Raw genomic sequence first — 11,756 nt, 5'->3', positions numbered from 1 at the left:
TTTAATGTACATCAGCCTTGAATTTCTCTCTCTCTCTCTCTCTCTCTCTCTCTCTCTCTCTCTCTCTCTCTCTCTCTTTCTCTCTCTCTCTCTCTCTCTCTCTCTCTCTCTCTCTCTCTCTCTCTCTCACACACACACACACACACACACACACACACACACACAAAAAAAAAAAAAAAAACCTATAAATTTCCAGTGTTCTCAAAGCACTGTGATAATCAGTGCTCCACAGGGAAACAGAACCAACCTAATACATAGTAACACATATATAAACACAAATGTGTGACTATGCATACATATGAGAAGACATTCATTATGTTACATATTTAAAGATGTTCATATCTGGTATATTATTCTACATATACTAGGAAGAGATTTGCCATAAGGAATTGGCTCAAATGATTATGGAAGGCAAGAAGACTAAGATCTGCAGCTGGCAATCTGGAAAGCCAACTGGATAGTATCAAATCCAAGCTCAAAACCAAGAGAAGAATGATATTCCAGCTCAGAGACCCACAGGAGTGAATTCTCCCTTTCTCTGGCTTTTCATTTCATTCATGCTCTTGTTGAATTGGATAAGGTCCACTCACTAGGCCAGGCAAACTGCTCTACAGTCTACTAGTTGAAATGTTAATACCAAGAAATGCCCTCACAAACACACTCAGAATAATGTTCAACCAAATATCGGGGTACCCTTTAACAAACCAACTTAATCCATAAAATTAACCAGCACAAATCAGACTTGAAGAGTGCCATGAAGTCATTAAGTATGGATCCTGCCTATGTCCTCATATTGAGTCAAAGATAGAATTGAGAAGCCTACTCAGGCCTACTGACTCCCAGCCCAGTGCCCTTTCTTAGCCCTCACATAGGTCCTACCAGTTAGCTCATGGTGTCTCCATCCCTCAAAACCATCTTTCTCTTCTGCTGGCCTCAGATGTCCTGTCGTCTCCAGACCTCCCTACCAGGCCTTCCCTAATCTGTCTCTCAATTTGACTCTAGAATAGGTCTCATACCCTGTATTAAAGACCTGGTAGCTATTTCCATCAAGGATCCACAGAACTCCGACCACGTGGGCAGCCTGGCCAACAATCTCATTTGAGGGGGGCAAATAAGTCTCAGGTCTATGAGAGAATGAGAGGCGGAGCATCCACAAGGAATCACTCCTAAGACATTTCATTACCTGGAACTTTGTTGTGGGAACTCTCAAATAAACTTGGCTTCCCCATCTGACCATTTAAAACACAGGCTAGGCTATCAGAAGCAGCCTTTGTGCAATAAGGAACCCTGCCCACAAGATAAATGGAAGCTCTCTTAAAATAAGAACTAATCTTTGGAACCAAATTGAGGGTGAGAGTTAATAGATAAGAAAGGACAGCGAGTTAGGTCAATGCAAGGCAGGCAAAGTAATGGAAAAGGAACATGATGCTTATTCCTTGCAGAGGTGGCAGCAACAAGAGCCTCATGGAAGCAGCGATGGGCCCTCACTAGTCACCAAATCAGCTTCCTTAGTCATCCGTACCCTAGCTCCAGGACTCCGATTAGATTGCCTGATCTAATTTCTTTGTGAATAAGTCTCGAGTATTTTCTTATAACAGTAAAAATGAATCAAGACATAAATTGGTACTAAGAGATGGAGTGTGGTTCTAACAGATGCCTGGGAATGCAGAGATGGGCCTTAGACTAGGCAGAAGCTGCAAGAGTCTGTAAGGACAGGCTAGAAAAGGCCAACGTTGCCATATTTGGGGTTTGGGTTGATTCCGATGAGGACTCAGAAAGAGAAGAGGGTGAGAACAGACCCCAGATCTCCCTAGGGTTATTTAAGTGGCCGTGATGAAAACATTGGCAAAAATGTGGAGAGTGAGAACAATTCTGATGAGGTCTCAAATGGACGTGAGGAGTACCTCCCTGGAAACAAGAGGAAAGGCCATCCTGGCTGCAAGCTGGCAACAAATATGGCTGACTGTGCACATGTCTCATGTCTTGGGGTTTTCTGGGCTTAAGAATGATGATCTAGACTGTTTTCTGGAAGAAAACCATAGGAAAGTTCTGAGGGTGTTACGTGGCTTTTCTTGATAGTTTGCAATAAAAATGCCAGAAGAGAAAAATAAATTAAAGATGGAATTTATAATTAAAAAGGAATCTGAATTGAAAGACTTGGAAAATTCTCAGCCTAGCCAGAGTATAGGATGACTTTTACTAAGAAACAAAAACGATGAACAGATGTCTACTCACCCCAGAGAGGGTACCAGCCACCAACCAAGGAGCAACAAGCAGCTGCAGCTGCTTGGATCAAACTGCAGTATAGCTTGATGAATCTATGAGAATTTTGATGGCCAACTACATGGATTGAGAAGTACCTTCTGTGTGTGTCTGTGAAGGTGTTTCCAGAGATGGCTGATGTTAGAAACAGCAAGTGAGAGGGAAGACCCACCATAAATGTGGACAGCATCATCCAAAAGCCTGAGGATCCCAGTTCACAAAGTGGAAGATGGAAAAAGAGCACTCTCAGGTCATCAGGTCATCCTATCTGTTTCCTGACTATTGAGAAGAGCACCTTAATATGCCACACCCTTCTGCCTCGACGTCCTGCCTAACAGGGATCCAAATCTCCAAAACTATGAACCATAATAAATTCTTCCTCCATTTAAGTTGTTTCCCTAGTATTTGTCACAATGACAAAAAATCTGGCATGGGCCATTTTTACAATGGGCCTCTGTAGGCCAATTTCAAACCCAGCATACCCTGAGGGCAGGACGTGGAGTCCAACAAGATCATTCTCAAGCCTTCTTGGGTAAGGTAAGAGATGGGAGACTTACTTTAGAACACAGCAATATTCACTGTTCAACGCCTAGAAGAGGAAACATATAGCTATCCATTATTGAATGTCACAGTATTGTTAACAATGGTTTAACCTCCAGAAAAATGTAAGAGACACTATAACAGAGATTCTTCTTTTCCCCTCGCTGGAGAAGCATTGGGTATGTAAGTTCTGAAGCTGCAGGGAGCCCTGAAGACAGAGAAAGAACTCACAAGAAAAGAGAGTAAGGACAGAGATAAGAAGTAGACAGAGGTAGGCAAGCCCTGTGGCACCTAGGGACCCGTTTTCCATCCCTGGTTTCCATGGACTTGCCCTACTTTCTGGCTTCTTATGGTCTGATTTCTCATCTTGTCCTTTAAATTCAATGTGCTGTCCTGCTAACCTTCCAATAAATCCTTTTTTTAAAAAAACCATTTCAGCTCTGCTGTCTGATGTGTTACAAAGTCCCCTGACGAATGCAGCCAGGGACTGACTTGAGCTCCAGCACAGCCCACTAAAGTACTGTGATTACCCATGTTTCCCAAACGGGAACATTTTGTTACCTTATGATTTGAGCAAGATTAATCTCTAAAGACTGGAATATAAATATGAAACCAGGGTTCACTGTACACTTAATGAGCCACCTTTATTTACAAGCCTAAAATTACAGAAAATTAACCCTGCTCCCCGGAAATCCAGCACACCTCACCAGGCTCACCCTCCTCCTTTAGAGTGGCCCGGTCGGCTGCAGTAAATCTGGGAAGGTTGACAAACATCGAATATTCTTCACTTATATTTATTGTCCATTCAAGAACTGACATTTCCTATTGGACGTTTAATCACAGGTTGCTTTGTTTAGCATTTTTCCTGTTGAGGGGAGCACATGAGAAATTGATTCCCTGAGAGCATAAGGAAGAAGACGCAGCACAAATTCACCTACAAGCGTTTGAACTTCTCATCTCCTTTCACATGTACGGTTTGGACACTTCATTCCCTAAAGTGAAAGGTAAGGACTTTAAGACAGAAAACCAATTGGATTGCTAGAGTCCAATCAACAGCCATGTCCCAGGGCAAAGGGCCAGTCTGAAGTAGCCCAGCACCCATCTCTCAGCACTTCCCAAACACTACAGCCCACCCAGGTCAGAGACAAGGAGGCTGGCTCTTTGTTGCCAACAAGCAAGAGGCTGACAGGTGAAAAAGTTTCTCTGGGACTGAGGAAATTAAATTGAACTCAACTTGGAGGTTATTTATCTTCCCTGTGACCCGCAGTGGTCTCCAGTGGTGGCACCACAAGTAGCAATACTCAAAACTCCCTTCCACGAGTCAATTACTGGGCACAAGCATTTGGTAACAGTTCCAATGTGTTAGGTTTAAACTGACTCAAACATATTGAACAGAAAAGAAAAAGAAGAGGAAGCCAGGCACCTTTGGGGATGTTGTTTGAAGCTACAGAAAGGCAGGGTTGAAGCCTGCAGAGGATTTGTAAAGAAGCTGTAAGATCTTTTGTTCCTTTGAAAGGAACTGGCAGAGAGATGCAGGAAGGGAGGCCTGAGACACCCAGCTGCAGCGCTGAGTGGTAGGGAAGGAGAGGGGGACCTGTGAAGTCTGCAGACATAAGCTTTTCCTACAATTGGGTAGACGGTAACTATTGCCATCACTGATGTCTTGGGTAAGTGTTTGGGTAAAGGTCCCACCTCTTACCCCTCCACTTGTAATAGAAAATGTCACTTTCACTCTATAAACCTCTGTCCCTAGACCTGTAAAATGCTAATGAATTCCACATTCTTGGTTCTGCAAGGATGCAAATAATATCAGCCACACAGAGGCTAGTTATGTTTGTAATACATTCCCACTAAGAAACGGTATCTATCGAACAGAAATCCTGGCAGAGCCCAGTGGCAAAATTCAGGGGAGAAGGTCGAGACTAGAAAAAATGAAGCCAGTCCCCCCCACTCCACCCCACCAAAAAAATGCTTCTATCAGAGTTAGTTATAAGCGATCAAAGGAAGATGGCATTATACTGCATTCTGAGTCTCACAGATTCATGGGCTTGCCTTTGACAAGTAGGGCAGTAGTTTGCTTTACCTATGAGTAATTTCCCTTATTATGCTAGGGGATCTTGGGAACCACAGTCAGTTTGAGTTACCCAGGCAGTTATACCTAAGGATTGCTTTTCTGTGTCCTGACCAACCCCATTGCCTACTAGTGGTATATTGCTGAGTTGTATTGTAGTAAGAATCAGGATCACAGGCTCACAATAACATCTACAATAGTACATGCTGATGTTATCTGCATATTACAGTCTTTTGGGTCTCACAAAAAATATTGAGGTCCACCTTCAGAGATGACAATTTATTGGTCTGAGTGCATCCCTGACATTGAAATTAAAAACAGGCCAAGTGTGGTGATGCAAGCCTTTAATCCCAGCACTCGGGAGACAGAGTAGGTAGATTTCTATGAATTTGAGGTCAGCCTAGTCTGCATAGTGAGTTCTCGGATAGCCAGGGCTACTCTGTGAGACCCTGTCTCAGAAAACAAACAAACATAGTGATTCTAACATACAGCTAAGTTCTAAGTTCAGTACCCTCATAAGGTATGGCAGTATGGCAATACACATCTATAACGCTAGCATTTGGTAAGTAGATGCAGGAAGATCAGGAACTCAAGGATAACCTCAGCTACATGGGAGGATCAAGGTTAACCTGAGCCACACGAAACACTGATAAAAACAAAAAGAGGATGGAGAACAGTCTAAAGCAAAAGTCAACACGTTTTCTCTGTAAAAGGGCTGATAGTGGATATTTGGAGCTTTTCTAAGAAATATAGCATTTGTCACAGCTGCTTAACACTCTGAAAGCAGCCATGGATGATATATAAACAAGTGGATTCTATTTCTATAAAACCTTACTGACAGAACAAGCGGCGGCGGGTCGAGGGCCATGGTTTGTTGACCCCTGTGAGAGTGCTTCATTACCTAAAGTGTATCTGAGCACGTTAGAAATGCAAACGCTCGGGCTCCAATAAGATCCCCAAGTGGTGTGTACACTTTCAAGTTTGCAAGTCACAGCCCTAGATGCGCTTTGTGGATGCAGCCAGCATCCTAGCACCCAAGTGTGGCGTTCCCATCACTGTCAGCATCTCCCATGCTTGTCACTCCCGTCAGCCAAGCTGTCTCCACGTTTCCATAGCATCTTCACCTTGGTGACTCCGATACCCTATGCAGCTGTCTGCATTTGACAATGGTGTTTCCAAAGGGTCAATGGAGCCACATGCTACACTCTCTGTTTTTCACGATAATAAAGAAGGAAGACACGGCTATGGAGATGTGTCAGGAGATACGCCTCTGCTTTCAGGAACTACTCATCGACCCCGTCAAATGTCACTTACGTCCCCCCAAACGCCCCATGCAACCTAAAGCCTTCGTGTTTGCCTTATTCCCAATGAAAGTCTGAGGAGTCACCTGCCACCAGACAATGAATCTGACCTTGAGAAAATATGACAGCCATCAAAATTTCAGCCCCCCTGTCCATCCAGAGTTGCTGGGGTTTTCTTTCACTCTGGGCCCACACTAGATTACATACTTCTTTATGCTCAACTTTGGCACAGTGTGTCTCCATACTTACAGGTGCAGCTTATTTATGTCTGCCTCCTTTAATGTTCCCTTCTGCATCTGCATGTCTAGCTCAGGGTTTTGGTACAATCAATATGTATGTAATGGGATAGGCACCATGCTAGAGCTGAAGTTAGAGGTCAGACAAGGGCCATGTAGCTCTGTGAAGGAAAGAAAGTGAGAGGCCTTCTGCAAGAAGACACACAGCCTGCAGCAGAAAGCACGCAAAGCCAGACTAGTGGCTGTGCCTCTTGCCGAACAGTCATTTCAAGGGTACAGCTAATGTGCTCTGTAGAACGAGTGATTTACAGAGTTGCTCAAGACCCCAATTCTTTAAATGTTGTCCATGAACTTGTGTTTCAAACTTTTAGCAATGAGTTATGAGACACCACCCTGAAAATTCAATTACCTCAGCGAGACATTTGGCATAAATCAAAGCTATCTGGAGTTGGAAGAGGCGTTAGAGATCATCCAGAGTGGAAGCGACTTGCCCAAGGTCACACTGTGGATGACAGGGTCACAATTAGTAATCCAGAACCTTGCAGTTATTGACAGGTGTTGGAAGAGAGGGTGGTCAGCTTTGCTACTAATGACCTTCATCCCTGTCTTCAGATGTGAGTGGGTGAAAGGCCCAGAGAGAACCAGAAGAGCAGAGGTAGTCTCTGAGCCCACTAGAGACTATGAGCCCTCCGGAGAGCAGGCCTCCATGGAGGATCAGTACCGAGGGATAATTGCCACTGCCCTACTGAGAATTAAATGAGGTAATTTCTAAAGATATTAGGCTAGTAAATGCTACATCGTCCTGTGAATGCAATTGATTATTAATAATCTTTATTGTTCATTATTAAGAGTTATTATTGTTCATTATGTCTAGGATAATGATCACTAACTTGCTTCTCATTTTTAACATATTTTGTTTACTTAATAAAATATATTTAAAAATCCAAACACCATGGAGGACATAAAAGAAAAGTCTCTCAGCCTCCCAAGTCCCCATGCTTCTTCCCCCAAAGGCAGCCTCTGCTAACACAACAGTTACTTACAGACCTAGCCAGATATTTTTCTGCATAAAACAGCCTTTCCCATTGTTCTGCATGCTGCCTTTCCCCATTATGTAACAGTATGGACAGGCTGCACAGCAGTTAATATTGACCTACCGCATTCTTCTTAAGGAGGGAAGGTGTCCCATCAATGAAAGAACTAGAAAGTTTTCAGCCAGATTCCTATCCAATGGTCACCTGTGGTCTCCTTGAGGTTTTTTTGCTTTGCTTTGTTTTGTTTCCCATTCCCACAGAGTTACCATGAGGATATGCTACATGCATTTAAGAGCATATATTCTTAGACGCAGAATCACTGACTCAGACACCGTGTGCATTTAAAGTATTGAAAGATATGGTTAAATTGCCATCCAAAGAGGAGGTTATGTTAGCAGTCTTCCCTCTGCCATGCCCTTCTCCTACTAAATGCACATGGGAGTGTCTCTTTCTTCCAAGCTCTCTTCAACCCTGGAAAACAGAAAATGTTTTTAATATTCATAGATCTGAAAGGCAGAAAAAATGAAATCTTACAGTTTTGCTTCATCTCCCTTTCCTCCCTTTTATTATAACTACTAGCAAGATTCTTTCATGTGTTGATTGGCAATTTACTATGCTAGGTTGTAGTTCAGAAGATGTGTGTGTGCGCATGTGTATGTATAAAAGAGAGAGGGAGGGGAAGGGAATGAAGTTTGATTTATGAGTGCTTATTAACTACTTGATTGTAGTTATGGTAGTTAGGTTTCTATTGTTGTGATAAAACGTCATGGCCAAAGCCATTTATAAAAGGAAGAGTTTATTTGGGCTTATGGTTCCAGAAGGTTACAGTCTATGATGGTTGACTGAAGTCATGGCAGCCGGGGCAGGAAGCTGAGGACTCATAATCTTGGACCACAAACACCAAGGAGAGACAGCAACCTTGGTATGGTTCATGGCTTTAAAACCACGAAGCCCACCCCTAGTGACAACTTCTTCCAGCACAGGCACACCTCCTAAGCCTCTCCAAACAGAGTCACCAACTGGTGACCAAGCATTGAAATGCTAGAGCCCACCGGGGGGGGGGGGGGGGGGGGGGGGGGGGGGGGGGGGGGGGGGGGGGGGGGGGGGTGAGGATTATCACTCAAATCACCACTGTAGTCTTTGTCCATTTTTTATGTTCTTGTTACTGTATCACTTTTCTAAAACTCTCTTATAAATTAAGGAAGGCAACCTTCTGCAAATTGGTTAAAAAATAAAAAATAAATTGTTCCCTGGGCTATTGTTAATTTTTTCTCTTTATCATATTTTTGGCCATGGGGTTTTAACACCTAAAATAACTTTCTAACACTTCTGCTCAAGATACAACTGTGACTGCTTTAAAAAACTGAAGCCAGATTATGTTGTTCTCTTGCACAAAACACCCCCTTGGATTTCCATTTTTCAGAGATTACATTTCATAATTTCTCCATGACCCAGAAGACCCTTCTAAGTCTAGAAGGTACCTACTACTCCAGCTTCATGTCATTCACAGTCCTCTGTGTGCTGATAGTGGGCAAAATACAGTGTTGCATTTTAAATGTTACCTGTTAAGAAAGGTTTTACGGTTCTCTGTCCAGGGAAGGTATGCTGTCTCAGCTCCTTCTCTGTCTCCTTATCCCTCTTCCCACAATGTCTTATTGTGATGCTTCTTATTTGATGCTTCTCCTCTTTCATCCTTCTCCTGTGAAACATAAGCAACCTGAAGATGGTACCCCATCTCTCATGGTCACCATTGTCAACTGGAACTCTGGCTAGTGCCACTCATCCAATACATCAATTAACATCACGTGCTGTTTCTAGCCGGCCTTTCATTTTTATGGGAAGTTTGGGAGGGCCCACATTTCCCATTTCACTTTCAGGTTTGAAGTCATTTGGTGAGAGTGGCATTTATTGACACTCTCTCCATTCCGGGTAGTGCTGATGAACGTCTAAGGGGTCATTGTGGTGAACAAGACAGCTGTCCTCCAAGACCCTAAGCTCCACCGTGGAGGCAGTGGGCCCATTGCAAAACATAAACATGGAATCAATGGTTTGAGAGAACAGGGAAAGCAATGGAGAACATGAGCAGAATGGTGGGGTAAGGCTGGGATGCTCAGCAGGGAACATGTGAGCAAGAGCGACAATGTCCATGAGAAAAGGTTTGACAAGCTGGGGAGGAACAGGTTCAAGAAAGGGGTCTGGTGGCACCCAGGCAAAGAAAAGAAACCAGGGCAGCCTCAGTGGAGGGACCAAGACCTGCAAGGCTGAAGAGGCAATGAAAGAGGTGGCAGGGCCTTTGCGCATCACATGGACATGGCAAGACTACAAGCCAGGGAATGGTACCATTGCCTTCAGTGATTAACGACTCACAAATGGATCCAGAAGTTATTTAGATGGAAAAAGAAATGGTAACCTAGAGTGGTGCCTTTTTCTACAAATGATAGGTCAGTGGTCCTGTGGATAGAATAGCCACCATTTCCTCCTCCAGGACTTGATATGTCCCTGTCAACAACTGCTAAAATGACACTGGGTATTTGGCTCCATTCTGTTCATTTGATTCCTGAAACCAAACATTCTTGTAAAAAAAAATTTATTGTGTCTGTATAAATGTTTTGTCTGTGTGTATCCCTGTACACGCTGTGAGTATAGTGCCTGCAGAGGCCAAAAGGGGGCAACAGATCCTCTGGAACTAGAGTTACAGATGGTCGTGAGCCACCATTTGGGTACTAGACTCTAATTCAGGTCCTCTGCAAAAGCAACAAGTGCTCTTGACCTCTGAACTCCTTCTCCAACCCCAGGAGATCAAACATTTTGACTGTGCAGCTTCATGTTACACTTTAGAATCTGCTAGTGCCATTCTCCTCTGGCTAATTTTTAACAGTGTTGTCCAAATTGGGGGCATTAACATTTCCCAGGGTGATTTTTCAAGTCCTTTAGTCAAATTTCAAAAGTGAAATTCTCTGAGTTTTTTTTTTTCCAATTGGGGTTCATTGGTTTCATAGATTAGTTTGTGAATAAATTAATTAAAGGAAAATTGAATCTTTACAATATTGTGGCTTGCTAATAATAAAAACTGTATATATTTATTTATTCCCACAGTGGTTTTTTGCCTTTTACACACCAGCTTAACGACTATTGGTTTATTAAAAATAACTTGTATAATTTCCTTATAAAAAGCTCATTGTAGAAATCTGGAAAACATTAAATGGAAAAGAAAGTATAGGACTAACTAAATATTCCATACAGTTGCAACACGCAGACAGAGTCCTTGTTGGTGGCTTGGGTGTAGAGGACACACACAGGCACAGGACTGAGTCATTATCTATAGAGCAATCAGTTCTCGTGGTCTAAAAGTAAAACTTCCTATTTATCTCATGGTGGTAGGTATTCTCAGGAAGTACATGTAATGACTACACAGCTCATATCACCTAAGTGCACCATATTGTAGTCAAAGGCTCCAGTTCCCTAGCATTTCAGATTTCATGGTTGTTAATATTCTGATCCCACCCCTTGGTGCCACCCTGTGTCCTGATGTAAAAGTCTCTTTTTAAGGAAAAACTCTGCCCATTTATCTCTCTCTCTCTTCTCTCCCTCCTCTCCCACAAGGTGTACACCCCTCGACACTCCCCACCCCCAGCTTCTCTATCTCTCTAATATAGTATACTCTCCACGTGGATGCATCTTCTGGGCTGTGTATCACTGGCCTCTGCCATGCCCACATGGAGTGGGTCGCTCACCACGTGCATCTGCCCAGCATGCTTCTCTGCACACACAGGATACCCTATGGTTCCCCCCTCGCATACTAATAAATCATAACAATGGTGACATTTTATTTTTCTTATAAGTGATTCTATGGTGAGCACCTGGTAAGCGCATTTTTGTTCTCCCTGAGGTTGTATACATATACTTTGACTTGTGCTGTAGGTCCAGTCCCTTTACTAGCTTCTACCCTGTGTGCAAAATCTGCATCTGCCAGGTAGATTGTGCCTTGTTTATTCTTTGCCTTTTCATTATATAGAGCCTATTATGTAGGGGGAATCTCACAAAAGATCGGGATGAATCCAGCTTAGTTTGCCTTCTAGATAGCCAATGTTCACAATGTGTTTGCTGAACTGTGGGCTCTTGTTGCTTTCATTCTGAAGACTTTTTAATTATGGGCCAAGTTCTGCTTTCTTCAGAACCTCTTATCCCAGTGGTGTGTCCACAGAGCTTTATACCGGTGCCCAACTATTTTTATAAGATTTATTTATTTTATGTATATGAGTGTTTTGCCTGCAGGAGTAGATGTGCAGCTGTGCATATGTTGGGCCCTCAG

The sequence above is a fragment of the Peromyscus californicus genome, unplaced genomic scaffold (assembly GCF_007827085.1).
Source record: "Peromyscus californicus insignis strain IS unplaced genomic scaffold, ASM782708v3 Scaffold_8__1_contigs__length_139910024, whole genome shotgun sequence".
NCBI lineage: Eukaryota > Metazoa > Chordata > Mammalia > Rodentia > Cricetidae > Peromyscus > Peromyscus californicus.
Note: the sequence above shows the minus strand (reverse complement) of the source record.